We start from the raw sequence: 13,995 nt of genomic DNA, 5'->3' as shown, positions 1-13,995 counted from the left end.
TGCTGCTGTGAGTCGCTCCTACATTGGAGTTTTACAAGGGAACTTCCTGGGCTCCAGCCTGTGTCACTGTGCCTCCCTGTCACTGCCTTGGAACAGGTGACCCTCACTTTTCCTGAATCCTGTTTCCTTGTGCCTGTTTTCATGTCCCCGTCACCCCCGTCTCAGGTCCCTCAGGTTTCCACATGGACCTGCACGCGTCGCAGCACTTTCTTCTTCCCGATGTGTCATGGGGTCTGAAAAGGACCGGCTTCTTCAGGGAAAGGTGCCGGTTTGAATGACCGTCGCCGCCTCTCCGCGGAGGTGCGAGATTGGGGCGTCGGGTGTTGCGTGCTTCCGGTTCACTGTGCTGTGCGCTTTTCCATTCCCTTTTCAGTGGGGAGCCCGGGATGCTCGTCGTGTATCTCCTCTGGATTCTTACTGTTCCCTGTGCTTCTAAAACCTTGCACGTGACCTGACAAAACGGACGATGATGAATGCTGATGGGTTTCCTCTTCCGCAACCCAGAACACGACAGCTGTGTGAAAAAACCGAACGGAGCTCGGCTGTGACTCGAACGTCTGCTTTTCCGTATCCCAGGCAGGCGCTCAATCCACCCGGCCACGCTCACCTGCGCTGCTTCGCCGGCTTTAACAGGTACTTGACAGTGATGCACGGAGCGAGCGTGCTTTCCCGTGCACCGAATCGCCGGGTTGTCTCGGTGCTGCCGTCTTGTGGACACATGAAGGAACTGCATGCATGTGCAGGTGAACAGGGAAAACTGCTCGCTGTGCCATCTTTTCCTTTGGGTGACTCCGTCACGATTGCTGCTGTGTGTTGCCTTGGTTCCCGCCAACTGCGTTTCAGAGGTCACGGGGAAGAGGACTGCCTGTTCTGCCCTTCCCCGCACTGTCTCTGACACTCGCTATGAACGTGCTGGGTGTGATTTCTTTCTTCTCTGTCTGTGCCAGCAGTGTTCACGGAGGGTTGGTGACGTGGGCAGCTTTTTTTTCTGGGCACCTGAGGGCGTGGTACTCCCTGTTTCAGGGTCCCTGTGATCCACCTTGTGTCCGCTGTCGCAGAGCAGGAATGCCCTGTGTGTGCTTCACCTCACATCGGCAGTGCTGCACTTAGTGACCTCTCATGTCTATACTGGGTATAGGGACTAACAGTGTGACACCCATCCACGTGTGTCTGTGTGTCCTATGATGATGAAAGGAGGCCTGTGCAGTGATTCCTGCACGTGTGCTCTCAAGGGAAACGCCTTCCCGGTGGGGACTTTGCCCTCTCTTACATGACAGCGCTCTGTCAGTGCAAGACCATACTGTGCCTTGTGTTCTTAGCCTGTGCATTTCATGAATCTTCTGGGGGAAAACTCTAGAACCGCCACTGGCGTGAGATCCCCACTGTATGGCTGCGAGGACGTCGGCCAATGAAGGTGTGATGCAATGGTGGTCCAGGCTGTTGGCCAACCACGGGGACTTCACTGCTGACCCTTTGGCCTGTGGATTGGCAATCACTCCACTGAGCTGCACTGGGCTGTGCTTCTCCCGGAGCTTCCTGTTGGGGACTGTGAGCCCTCTCTCTCTGGCGCTTGGGAATGAGGGCTCCCCCCTGTCTGTTTCTGCTCCTGGCGGGTGGGTGTCTTCGGTGTGTGGTTCTTCGTACAGAGACCCCTTATAGCAGCTGCCCTGTCCATATCTGCCTTCAGAGCACCGTGGTCTCTGCCATTTCAATTCCTGGAGGTGATGTGATAGGTCTCCCCTTTGTTTGCAGCCAAGACGACTTTTGCCTACCCCACTCTCCGTTTCCTAACTGTCCTTGGCTATGGCAGCTTCATACGGTTCTTGTTCGAGGCTACTCTACTGCCTGCGGCTTGCCGCTCCACGGGATGGACACGCTGTCCCTTCGTTTCATTGTTTCCTCGCGCTCTGGCAACCTGTGGCTCTCTCTCGCATTATTACCACCCGATTGGCTCTGCTTTCAATGGGACTGCTGTGTCTGTCTGTCAGCTCTGGGTCCTGACGGCTTCTCTTCATTGACTCACGGAGATGTGGGGAGCCTGGGAAAAGTGACGGGTGACAGCCATCCAATGGCTATCTCTCCTGTGCTCCAAAAAGGGCCACCACAGGCAAGTGCAGATGTTCCTGTTCCCCCCCCGGGACCCGAACTCTGGTCTTCGGGGTTCCATACGGAAGCACTTATTCCACTCAGCCGTCCCGGCCTCGTCTGAACACAGAGCTGAAACACATGCTCTTCAGTCTCTCTTGCACGGCCCTGTTCAGGGCGAGCACCTCTGACAGCGCCTCTGTGCTGCCATCTCGTGGACATTCCTGGGAATTGCATCACACTGCACGTTGCGAGGAATGCCGCTCCGCTGCAGTCCCATGCATTTCATTCCCTGGGGAGAGCCCCGTGATGCCGGCTGCCGCCCGTGTCTCCCCCCCTTCGCTACTGTTTCTCTTCCGTTTCCGCGCACAAGACCTCAGCTCCGTGCTTGTCCCGTGCCTGTCTTTTCCTCACCTGTGACTGCTCTGGACAGAAAGGATTCTATGTTGCTGGATGTTGTTTTCCACTTGGTTCAGCTGAGCTAGAGCTGTCCCCGTTCTACGTCGACGTGCTTGGCAACATTGCACTTCCGTGTCAGGCGACTGAATTTGCCTTCGTTCACTGACTGTGAGGGCAGGGGTCTGCCCCATGGGTTTCCTGCACCAAGACCGTTGCCCACCTTTCCTTTCTGAACCCTTAGGTGGGCTGTGACTTCCATGTGATTGCCCTCTGTCCTCCTGCCTGCCATACAATGTGCTTCGGAGCAGTCTGCCGACAATGTCCACTTCCTGGCAATCCCACTGGGAACCCTCGATGTTGCCGGATGCTGACAAAACCGTACAGCTGTAGGTGAGTAGCCCCATGCCGTCTGCTCTTCTCTGAATGTCGCCTCATTACAATGCAAGTTGCCTTGGTAAAGGGGCTCGGGCCAGCAGGGTCCACGGCACTGTTGCTAGTGTGAAGAAATGCTGAGGGGGCTGCAAGAATCTTTTGGAGAGTAGTGCAGGAGGCTGGCCAGTTCCCAGAGGGGACAGTGCTCTGTGATCTAGCCTGAACACGGTTCTCATGGCTCCGTACACGTACTGCCCCCAAGACAGTTATGATTCACTGTACCGAACATTGCATTCTATGACTTCGATTGACTTGTCACGGGACAGTCTGTCACATGTGCACGACTGAAGAGGGAAACTCCCGTTGCCACCTTCCGTTCCCCGTGACCGCATCAGAATAGACCGCAAGACAGTGTTTTACGGTTGTGCGATCCATGCCTGCTGTTCTCACCCCAGGGTGAGGCGGTCCTTAGGAAGAACGCGAGCTGTTGTGCAACTGTAGAAACACAGGCCCGGTTTTGCGAGGGAAACCGGTCCGTTCCCGGTGGTTCCTGTAGGCTGGGATGAGCTGCAAGTGCCTCTGCTACATGCCCAAGCTCAGCCTATGATACGGTTCGGGCTGCATTTCTGACGGACCGCTTTCCTGCTGTGGGCATCCTGTAGAATGACAGCTTCGCTAAGGCTGTCTGCAGACTGGCATCATTTAGGCTCCTCGTATAACTGGAGTGTTACGGGTTGGGGTTCCGTCGCTCCTGGTTGCTGCCTCCGGGTGCTTCTGCACTTCAGGTGCGATGCCGATCGCTTCCTCTCATGGTCCTGCTTGCCTGCTTATCACTACACGGTCATCCTGTCACTGGTACTGTTCTACTGAGGTGGTCATTCCCACTTTCCATGACTTTGGTCACTCTAAAGGTACCCATTGCACTGTCTCCTTGCCAGGGTGTCTCAGATCACAGTTTACCAGGACATCCAACCTAGGTATGTGTGAAACATCAGCAGGTTGCCATTTCTTGGTCGTTACGTCTGCAGGTACTGGGTCCAAGACTGCTTGTTTTCAGTTTTAATCTCTTGTTTTCCTTGTTGCCTGCTGATCTGCTGCTGGTTCCTGACATACCGCTCATGGATACCATCTTATCCCTTGTTACATACCAGGTCCTAGGGTTTCGACTCACAGGCTACCATGAGGCGGTCAGCGTGCCGGTACATTAGGAGGCCCTGCATCCCTTGCAGCGGTTGCTACTGACGCTGTAATTACTCACCGGGTATTCTGTTCCCATTGATGATGTCTGCAGGTTACGGTTGTCTGCTTAGTGAATGTGCATCGTGAGGTCGCTGCGTCACATCAACCTGACTGTCCGCTAATGGGTCCTGGTGTCCGTTTTGGGTTCGTGCCGCTGTTCACCCTGTTCCGTCCGTACCGCTTCAGGGATACCTCCTGCTGGTTTCTCGTTCTCCTGACAGTGCCAGGGTCTCCCGTTGTCCCGTTTCTGCTTCCTAGGTTTCGGTTCTCACCTTGTCACGTGTCTGTTACCATTTACTGTGGCACTGTAAGACTGCTGATGGTGACCAATTTACCCCGTCACATTGATGTGCTGTCGCACTCGTTGGGATTGGGGGTCTCAAGTGTCTATTCCCTGGCTCGTGCCACGATGCCACAGAGTGCTTTTGTCCACTTCTCTGCATACAACTTGCCTTGCCTGCAGTTTTCCCCTCGGTGCTGTGTATGTTGCCTGCCACTGTCAGTATGCAGTGAACCACTGTGTCTGGTTTTTGAAGACTTCTGTGGGGATAAAAGGTGGGGGCACATGCCAGCAGCAGCAGTCCTTTCATTCTTTTCGACCTGAGGCAAAAGGGGTACTTAAGGCAGGCTTGGTACTCGAACCCCGGGCTCTCAGGTTTGCAGGCGGCTACTTATTCCAATGAGCCACTCCTGCACGGCTGCCTGCTGTATGGTTCAGGGGAGCTCTTCAGTGTTACTGAGGGCTGCTGCCGAGTACTGCGCACTGCGTTACTCTGTGTTGCCATCTTGTGGACAACTTTGTTAATTGCTGGTAAGTCCATGTCTACGTGGATCCTGGCAGTGGTTGCCTGCAAAGTTGGTATTGATACTTGGTATTGATGCTCATGTAACTGCTCCGGAACCCTCTTTCTGGTTACTGGTACGCAGGTCCTCCTTCCCTAGTCGGTAGCTATTGCTGAGCAGGTCTGCAAGTTACTGGCTCATTTACTGCTGGATTCCCCTGCTACCGGTTCAGCACTGTGGTGTTAGGTTGTTGCTTTCCAATTTTGGTTTACCGAGGTAAGTTTACCAGGTCACTGGCCGCCAGTTTAATGGGAACTGGTAACCGATCACCGGTAACCTGGCTATCGGTCACGGGGTTACGGATCAGCGATCATCGTTTACAGATCAACGATCACGGACAATCGATCAGCGATAAACGGTGATCGATGACCGATCACCGATAACCGTTTGTTGGTTACCGATGATCGGTTATCGGTTACTAGTTGGTTGGGTGCTGGATAACATGTTGCCTATTACTAGTTAGATGGGTCTAAAAGCTGGCGGTTACCGGTTACTAGTTAATCGGTGACCGATTACCTGTTAACCTGTTGCCAAATGCTAGTTATCTGGTTACCGATTAACTGTTTGCCGTTGCCTAGTTGCCAGGTATGGGTTTCCTGTTTAACTCGTTAGGGTTGCCTCTTACAGTTGCTGTGACCGGTTGTAGCTTCATGTTGTGTGGTTGCCTGGCTTGTATCGCTTGATTAGTATTGCCTGCGTGTGTCTCTTCTTTGCTGCCATCTTGCGGACATTTCTTTATACTGCATCTGTCCTGCACTTGATAGGACAGCTGGGTACCTACTGTTCCTTCTTCACTATAACATTGTGATCGCTTGTGGACCGGCAACCTGTTTTTTTTCTTGTTTCCGTAAAGGTTTTCTTCAAGACTGCAATGGGACGGGAGTTCGCAGTCACCCCTGTGATCGGATTCTCGTCTCAAATGTTACGGTGCCGGCAGGTGTGACTCCTTTGTATCGCGGGCCGCCAACGTGGGAAGAGCATGCTTCGTGCAGGCTTGGCATAGCTATCACTTCCTTTTCTGTGCCGCTTTGGGGTCTGGCGTCTTTGACATTCATTTCAGTGCGTTCCATCTCGCTCGGCATGCTGCGCTGGATCATGCTCGTGTATGCCACTCTCCTTCTCTCTGGTCCCTGTTTGCTCGCTGGCTATGCTGAGGGCTGGGAGGGGAAGGGGTAGGGACACGATCATCCTTCTGTGCCCGCTTCTTGGGAATTGCTCCCCGGTGTGCACGTGGCCGTGGCTCACTGTCTGGCATCCTCAGGAACTGAGTCTGCGGTCCTACGGTCTGCGGGTGTGCGCTTGATCCTTGGAACCCACTGTATTTGTGGATGGCCTGCTAGCTCTCTGTGGGGGTGCTGTTCGCCCTCTTCCTCCGGGAACAGCACAGGATGGCTTCTGAGTGTGCCTGTCTCCAGTCCTGTGTTGGCATCCTCCGTTGACTACTTCTTAGGGTAGGTAGCCGGGAACACTGCTCACCTATGGTGTCTATTGTTAGGAGACTGCTTCTGAAAATGCCCTTGACTTCTCTGGATGTGATGTGAGAGCGTTCTGCTTTCCTTTCCTCTATGCGTGCTTCTGTCTCTCCCCCTCTTCTGTTCTCTTATTCCTCTGCGCCGGCTAAAGCGTGCTTCCCGGTGAAATGGCTGCACGGACCCTCACGTCTCCCAGCCTCACAGCATGTGTTGCTGCATGTTTTCCTGCTCCTGTGTTCTGCACATGTTCCTTTGGTGCCTCCCATGACAGCCCTGTGAGCAGCCAACCTCTCCTTGGACTGTGTTTCCTTTGCTTATTTTCATGGTGGCAGGGCAGGAATGTCCTTCCCAGGGGGATAGGTAATCACATGCAGTTTCTTCTCCTCTGAGGGTCAGAGTGGGCCACGGCAGTGTTCTCTGCCTCTGCCATAGACATGAGACCTTGCTGTCCCGTGGTCCTTTCCCCTTCCCGGATGACACACTGGTCAGTCCCTCCATAATGCAATACTTACTCGAACTTTTCCCAGTGTCTGTTCACGGCTGTGGAGGAGGGAGCCCTTTTACTTTGCCTGTCCCCTGGGCCTTAGGAACCTTGCTGCCAGCACATCGTGAAAGGCAGCATTTCTGCTTTCCCTGTTACAATGTGCATGGACCCTTTCTGAACAGTTGGTGTAAAGAATGCTCATTTAGGTTGTGTAATTAGTGATGGATGTTCTGATTCTAAAAGTTTCTTGTGGTTTTCGACCGATTTCTGTTTCCTCCGTGCTATGACTGCCGGTTCAGTCCGCCTAGCTCTCCAGAGAGGGCATGGTTTCACTTCTGTAGACAGGAGATGCAACAGGTGCCCGGTATGTTCCCACTCTGTGTGTACAGTTGCCTCTCCTGCAACCCAGGAACCGCATTTATGCTGCACAAGCCGTGTGCTCTCCCTCCGAAGGGATGTGATCTGAAGTATCTCAGAGTACATACCAGAATGCTATCCCATGAGCTGCATTGCATTTATTTTGTCAAGGCAGGTTCAGGGCTTGGTCTTGATAGACTTTCAGCTACGTTTCCTCCCCAGCATGACCTCCCAGAGTGCGTCCTTGCTGCCGCCCTGTGGACATTTCTGGGTACTGCACGTCACTGGCTATGCGTGAGGCAGGAAACCGGTTGTCTGGGCTGCTTCTTCCCTCCTTCCCTTTCCAGTGCTGTGTCCTGCCACCACCTGCAGGTTCTTACCCCGACTTTCCTGTCTCTTTCCAAAGGGCCCACGAGGAACCTTGCAGGACCGTCTTTTCACCCTCCTTTTCCTCAATGTGTGCCATCAAGGTCCCCATCCTATCGTTGTTGCTCTTCACAGGACCTGTGTGTTCCGGCTCTGATGATACGGGTTGAATCACCATCGGCCGTTGCCGCCGTCACTCCTTTGACTCCGCTTCTGCCTCCTCCCTGTGTGTCTCGAAGGTTGCACTCCTTCTGTGCACTGCTGTGGGTGCCCCCCGTGACTGCTGCTCTCCTTTCTGCCTTGACAGCATCAGGTAGCCTCTACTTACGCAGAGATGTGTGTCTGGACACCTCCAGGGAGATGCGCGTTTTCCCGTGGCTGCTTCTCAGGATCCCCTGCACGGCATCTCTTCCGTTGTCCTCGTCTGTTCCCTCGCCGGGAATCCAGGCAGCTACCCTTTTGTTCCACTGCTGCCCGCTGGCTCTGTTGAGACATAACGTCCAGGGTGGTCCCTGCATCTTTCTCTCGGCACCTCAGTCAATTCCTTTCTCAGGCACTTCCCTCTGCAGCTTCTCACTGTGAGTTTCCTCGTTGCTCCACTGGTTTGCTTCATTCCTTGGTTTTCCAAGCGGCCAATGAGAAAACCTGCATTTCTGTCCCATGTTCCCTTGAGGACATTTTGCCACTGCTCTCCATGCCTTTCCTGGAGCTCCGGGACGAGCTGTGTCGCTCTGTTGCATTGGACAGGACTTCCAGGCCTCTCATGGACTGTTTCCTGTCAGGGACGGTGACAGCTCAACTGACAAAAGGAAGAGTGCCATGCTTGGCCGGGATCATGGATCTGCTAGGTCTTGCCGGATTGTGTGCCCTTGCTGCTGGGTCTGGTCCTCTGAAGGTCTGGCCTCAGTGACTATGTGTGCAGCATGTAGCCTACGGGTCACGGAGGATGGAGTCCCGGGGGCTAGCGACTAAGTGGGAGCAAGGAACAGCCTGACTACTACATTTCTGAAAAAGTTACTTGTACAGTATGTGAGAGCGCGCCGCACAGAGCTTTCTCAGGATTTCCTCATCCCTTTTGTTTCTTATTAGTTTCGCTTCCTATTTTTATCTCATGACTGTTGAGGTTCGTCACTCATATGATGGAGCCTTACAAATTCAGTTCCTGCACTCTGTCCTATGTTCCTGTCTCGTTTACTGACTGCTTTGGACCACCTAACCGTCACTTTTCTTGAAACTTGTTTCTCCGTTACCCTGCTAATCTCCATGTCACCCCACTCTCAGACCCCTTAGGTTTCCACATAGACTTGCATGGGTTGCAGTTTTTTCCTTCCTAAGCTGTTATGATGTCTGTAAAGGATCTGCTTCTTCTGTGTCTGCCAGTCCTTGGAATAACAATCAGCGCCTCTTAGAGGAGATGCATGATTTGGATACGGGTTGCTGTGTGGTTCCGGTTCCCTGAGTTGTGCGGTTTCTCACTCCCTTTTCACCGGAAAGTCTAGGGTGCTTGCTGTGCTTCCCCTCCCAATTCTTTCTTTTTCCTATGCTGAGAGGAGTTTGCACATGAGGTGACAAAAAGGATGAGGTTGACTGCTGATTGGTCTTCTCTTGGGCAACCCAGAACACAACACCTGTATCTAAAAACTCAGTGCGGCCCGGGTGTGAACGGAGTTTCCTGCTTTCTGTATCCCAGGCCAGCGCTCAATCCACTTGCCCACGCTCACCTGCGCTGCTTCACGCACTCTCACCGGTTCTCTATCGTGACGCGTGGAGTGTGCATCCCCCGCACCGACCCAACGGGCCGTCTCCGCGTTCCCGTCTCATGGATACGTCAAGGAACTTCATGCCTTCGCAGGTAAGCAGGAAAACTGCTTTCCCGTTCCTGCTGTGCCGTCTTTTCCTTTCGGTGACTCCGTCATTACAGGTGCTGTGTGTTGCCTTGGTTCCCGGCAACTGCTTTGCTGAGGTCTTAGGGAACAGGAATGCCTGTTCAGCCCTTCCCTACACTTTCTCTGATACTTGTCATGAATGCGGTGGATGTGGTTTCTTGGTTCTCGTCTGCCGGGGCTGGCATTATTCACACAGGGTCGCTGTCGCGGACACTTTCTTTTGGTCGGTTCCCGAGGGCTTTGTGCTCCACGTTTCCGGGTTCCCGCTGAATGCGTAATGGTGATCCCTTCACTGAGCTGCAGTGTGCTGAGCTTCTCCTGGGGTTCCCTGTTGTGCAACTGTTTCTCCTGTTCCTCAGTCAGTTGGAAATGAGGGCTACCCAGTGTCTATTTCGGCTGCTGATTCTCTCTCAGGTGCCTTTGGTAAATGGCTGTCTACTGAAATGCCCCTTACAGCTGCTCGCCTGTGTGTTTTGGTCTTCTGAACACTGTGGTATTTGCACTTCCACTTCTTCACATGGATGTGCTAGGTCTTGCCCTCACTTGCAGCCAAGAGGACTTTCCCACTGGGGACTCCCTGATTCTGGACTGTCCTTTGCCATGAAACCTTCATACAGTTCTTCAACTTGTTGGAAGAAACTGTGCTGCCTGGGCCTTGCTGCTCCATGGGAAGGACCCCCTGTCCCTTGTGTTCCTTGTGTCATGGCGTTTTGGGAGTGTGTGACTCTCCCTTCTGTTACCATTCACTGGTTGGCTCTGGTTTCAGTAGGACTGCTCTGCACGTCGCTTCACTCTTGGTCCTGATGTCTTCTCTTCCTGGACTTATGGAGAGGTGGGAAGGCTGGGAAAAGTGATAGGTGACAGCCACAAAATGGCTGTCTCTCCTGTGCTCCAAAAAGGCAATAAATGGGCCACTGTGAGTGTTTGTGCTCTCACCAAGACCCGAACCCAGGTCTTCAGGGTTCCTGCAAAAGCACTTTCTCCACTCGGCCACCCCTGCCTCAGCTGAGAACACAGCTGAGACACATACTCTTCAGTGCTTCCCGAGCAGCACCATTAAGCGCCAACACTTCTGACAGCGTCTCGGTGCTGCCGTCTTGTGGACATTCTTGGGAATTGCATCACAACGCAGGTCGCGAGGTACACTCCTTTGCTTCGGTCCTGTCTCTTCCATTCGTCGGGGAGAGGTCTGTGAGGATGGCTGATGCCTCTTTCTCATCCCCTTCAGAAGTGATTCTCTTACCTTTCTGCGCACAGGACTTCGGCCCCGTTCTTGTCCTGTGCTTGTCATGTCCTTGGCCTTGACTATTCCGAACGCGAAGGATTCCACTTTGCGGGATGTTGTTCTCCCTGTCGGTCGGGTAAGCTTGAGATGCCCTTGTGTCATATCACTGTGTTTGGATACATACCGTTTTCCCGTCAAGTCTCCGATTTAGCCTTTGGACACTGACTGTTATGAGAGGCTTGTACCCTGTGGATCTTCTTCTCTTGCACCGCTGTCCAACTGTCCTTTCTGCACCCTGAGGGTCGGATCCTCTTCCTAGGTAGGCTATTACACGGTTGTGGTTGCCATCTTGCCTGCAAAGAATGTGCTCGGGAGAGATCTCTTTTGCATGTGTGCTGCATGGGAATCCCATCGGGAACCCTTGATGGTGCAGCATGCTCACAAACCCATCCTCATGCACGTGCTATGCCCCTTATCGCGCGCTCCTGATTTTCCATTTCTTTCCTCTTTGCAATGCTCCTGGGAGTGCGCACTCACACTCACACTCCGGGGAGTGCGCACTCACACTCACACTCCGGGGAGTGGGCACTCACACTCACACTCCCGGGAGTGCGCACTCACACTCACACTCCCAGGAGTGCGCACTCACACTCACACTCCGGGGAGTGCATACTCACACTCTGCGGAGCGCACTCTCACCCTCCGGCAAGCTGGCACTCACCCTCCCGTGAGTGCGCAGCACTCACCCTCCTGGGCGCGCACTCACCCTCAGGGGAGCCGGCACTCAGCCTCCCAAGAGCGCACAGCACTCACCCTCCCCCAGCAGTCACCCTCCCACGAGCCAGCACTCACCCTCTCCCAGCACACACACACTGGCTCAGTGTGCTCTGTGACCACAGGGCTAGGCAACAGGCCTCCAGCATGAAGACCAGGAGGGGTGTCCTGGGAGTCCTGAGGGGGAGACCTCGGCTGAGGCCACCCACAGACTCCCTCAGAGTCAGGCCCCCGGTGGTGGCGCAGAGGTCAGGTGCCGGCCAACCACCAGGCAGCTTCCCACCCCTGGCGAGCTGGGCACCATCTGGCAGGAGCCCCAGGGTCCACTTCACAACAGCCCTGCAGTAGTTGAGACAGGCTCCCCACGGCCCAGGGGCCCCATCCTGTGCCCACACGCCACATGCCCAAACACGTGTGCACGCACAACCCAGGCCACTCCAGCCTTCATGACTGCTCCTCACAGGGAATACCCTCCAGGGGTAAACCATGCCTCTTGGGAATCTTTAAGGACCCTGGGCCTCCCCAAGGGTCAGGCTTCCTGTGTCTGTGTCACAGACTTTCCCAAGCGTCCTAGCAGGCTCTAGTAGACACCCCAAGATCCAGAGGCCCTGCTCAGTGGGATGGCGGTGGGTGGCCTGGCTTCCAGGACAGGTGAAGCAGGAGACCCTAAGGAGCCACCCACCCGCCAGCCTGGGAGGTGAGCTCCCACTGAGACCACCCCCTGCCCTACAATGCCTGGGGTCGGGGTCGGGTCGGGTCAAGTCAGGGTCAGGGTCAGGGTCGGGTTAGGGGTTAGGGTTTATGGTTAGGTTCGGGTTAGGGTTACGGCTTTCAGCTCTATCAGAGCGACCCAAGCGGAAATTACGGGGTATGGAAGGCCACATGCATTGGAAATAACAGCGCCGTGAGTATTTTTGTGTTGCTGTAAAGCCTAGCAATAGGTACCTAACATGATTTTGAAACGGCGATGAATGTAAACGGTATTTTAAGATAGCTGCAACAACTTTAGTATCTGTGATTGCTATTGGTGATGCAGTCGCAGGTTCTGCTAATACCACTGGGGTTTATTGCCTACATTTGTAACGAAAGGAAATAGTAATTTTCAAAGGCAAGTTGTTGAAATAAGATACAATTTTTTTCATATCCTGGTTGATAATCCCCTTGAATTCTATCACAAAGTCTTGGAGGTCTGAGGCCCCGGGTTAAAGATTCCATTCACAGAGCATCGACACTCCCCCTCCACCCCATCCCATGTCCCCCCGCCCCCCAGCATAATTGCTTACATTGGTTACATGCTAATAATAATTCAGGCATCAGTCTTCTGCCCAGTCCACGTTCCTGAAAAATGCAGACATTTAAAGGACGTTCTTTTTGATGATTATTTCTGCTTCGTAGGCAGCTGTGTCTATGTTAAAATAAGACTATAAAGAAGGGGAAATGAGCCTGAAGTCAGCACTTGCTTTAGCTATCAAAGTCCTCGGCAAGATCATGGACGTGAGCAAGCTCTCTGCTGAAAAGGGTAGGTTATGTCCCCTCCTCTGATTCAGTCAGTTTCCTGGACCGCGTCGGAGAGGTTCCCACGAGGAAATTGCGGATCCTTCTGGTCAGCACAGCTTACAGCGGGTTGGCTCGGGCACTTGGCTTGTGTGAGTTTTTCAAAGGAAGGGACAAAACAGCAGCTTAGAAGGTTGGAATGGGTCAGGAGAAGAAAGATCGTTGACGCAAAAACGTGAATAAAAGTATCCGTGAATCATATGAAGCACAAAACACGAAGGGGTGGTGAGCGAAGGCCAACGAGGGGGGAGAGGTTGAACGGGTCGCCTGTGCGGGCTGAGTGCGCCCCGTAACGCAGCCGTGCGTGTGTTTGTTTTCCCCCAGTGGAAATTGCCACGCCGACCAGAGAGAATGGAAAGACGGTCATCGGAGTCCTCGGACAGAAGGAAGTGGAACAGCTGATCAGAAAACACGAGGAAAAAGAAGCTAAGGCTGAGCGTGAGAAGAAAGAAAAAGAACAAAAAGAAAAGGATAAATGGAAGACAGAATTGGGGGTTTTATAAATCTTTTGAGCCCTACTTCAGCCGCCCTCTTCCACAGCGAGCACGTGTTGGCTTTTGAACCGGGACAGTGGGAAAGAGGGATGGTAGCATCTGATCGGGCCCTCGTCTTTCTGTAAGTTGAGCGGTGACTGCTCTTCATGGACCTTTTTACCCCCCTCCCCCCTTTTCTGGGAATAAAACTCGGTAAGAATGGAAACGGTGAAGGACAATTGTCTGTAGCAGTCACTGTTGTTCACCGGGATTAGTGGGTCTGTGATCCTTCATGCTTCAGTGTCCTGGGGCAGCCCTGGAGGTGCCGGGACACAAGAGGCTAAAGTTGGTGGGTGCGAGTGTCATAAGCAGGGAAAGATGGGACTTGTGCCCTGAAGGTCTCCCTTGCTGTGTCCCTACCGTCTTGGAGAACCCGTGGCCCTCGGCTTCTGTGGGAATCACATTC

At 53.6% G+C, this 13,995-nt stretch overlaps 2 long non-coding RNA genes across 3 annotated transcripts; both read left to right on the top strand.

Moving 5' to 3' along the window:
* Positions 1–385: 385 nt before the first annotated feature.
* Positions 386–10,804, top strand: LOC149993876 (uncharacterized). Of its 2 annotated transcripts, XR_016507739.1 has the most exons (4): positions 386–633; positions 9,308–9,469; positions 10,444–10,643; positions 10,761–10,804. It is a non-coding gene; the product is annotated as an uncharacterized LOC149993876 (long non-coding RNA). The 2 variants fall into 2 exon arrangements; XR_016507738.1 differs by lacking the exon at positions 386–633 and having other exon boundaries at positions 9,096–9,469.
* Positions 10,805–12,967: 2,163 nt separating this feature from the next.
* LOC149993875 (uncharacterized) lies at positions 12,968–13,762 on the top strand. The gene is made up of 2 exons (XR_016507779.1): positions 12,968–13,021; positions 13,381–13,762. It is a non-coding gene; the product is annotated as an uncharacterized LOC149993875 (long non-coding RNA).
* Positions 13,763–13,995: the final 233 nt, after the last annotated feature.

Source organism: Furipterus horrens, unplaced genomic scaffold (assembly GCF_987537825.1).
Source record: "Furipterus horrens unplaced genomic scaffold, mFurHor1.1.pri manual_scaffold_13, whole genome shotgun sequence".
Taxonomy (NCBI): Eukaryota; Metazoa; Chordata; class Mammalia; order Chiroptera; family Furipteridae; genus Furipterus; species Furipterus horrens.
This window is presented reverse-complemented; position numbering and strand designations above follow the sequence as displayed.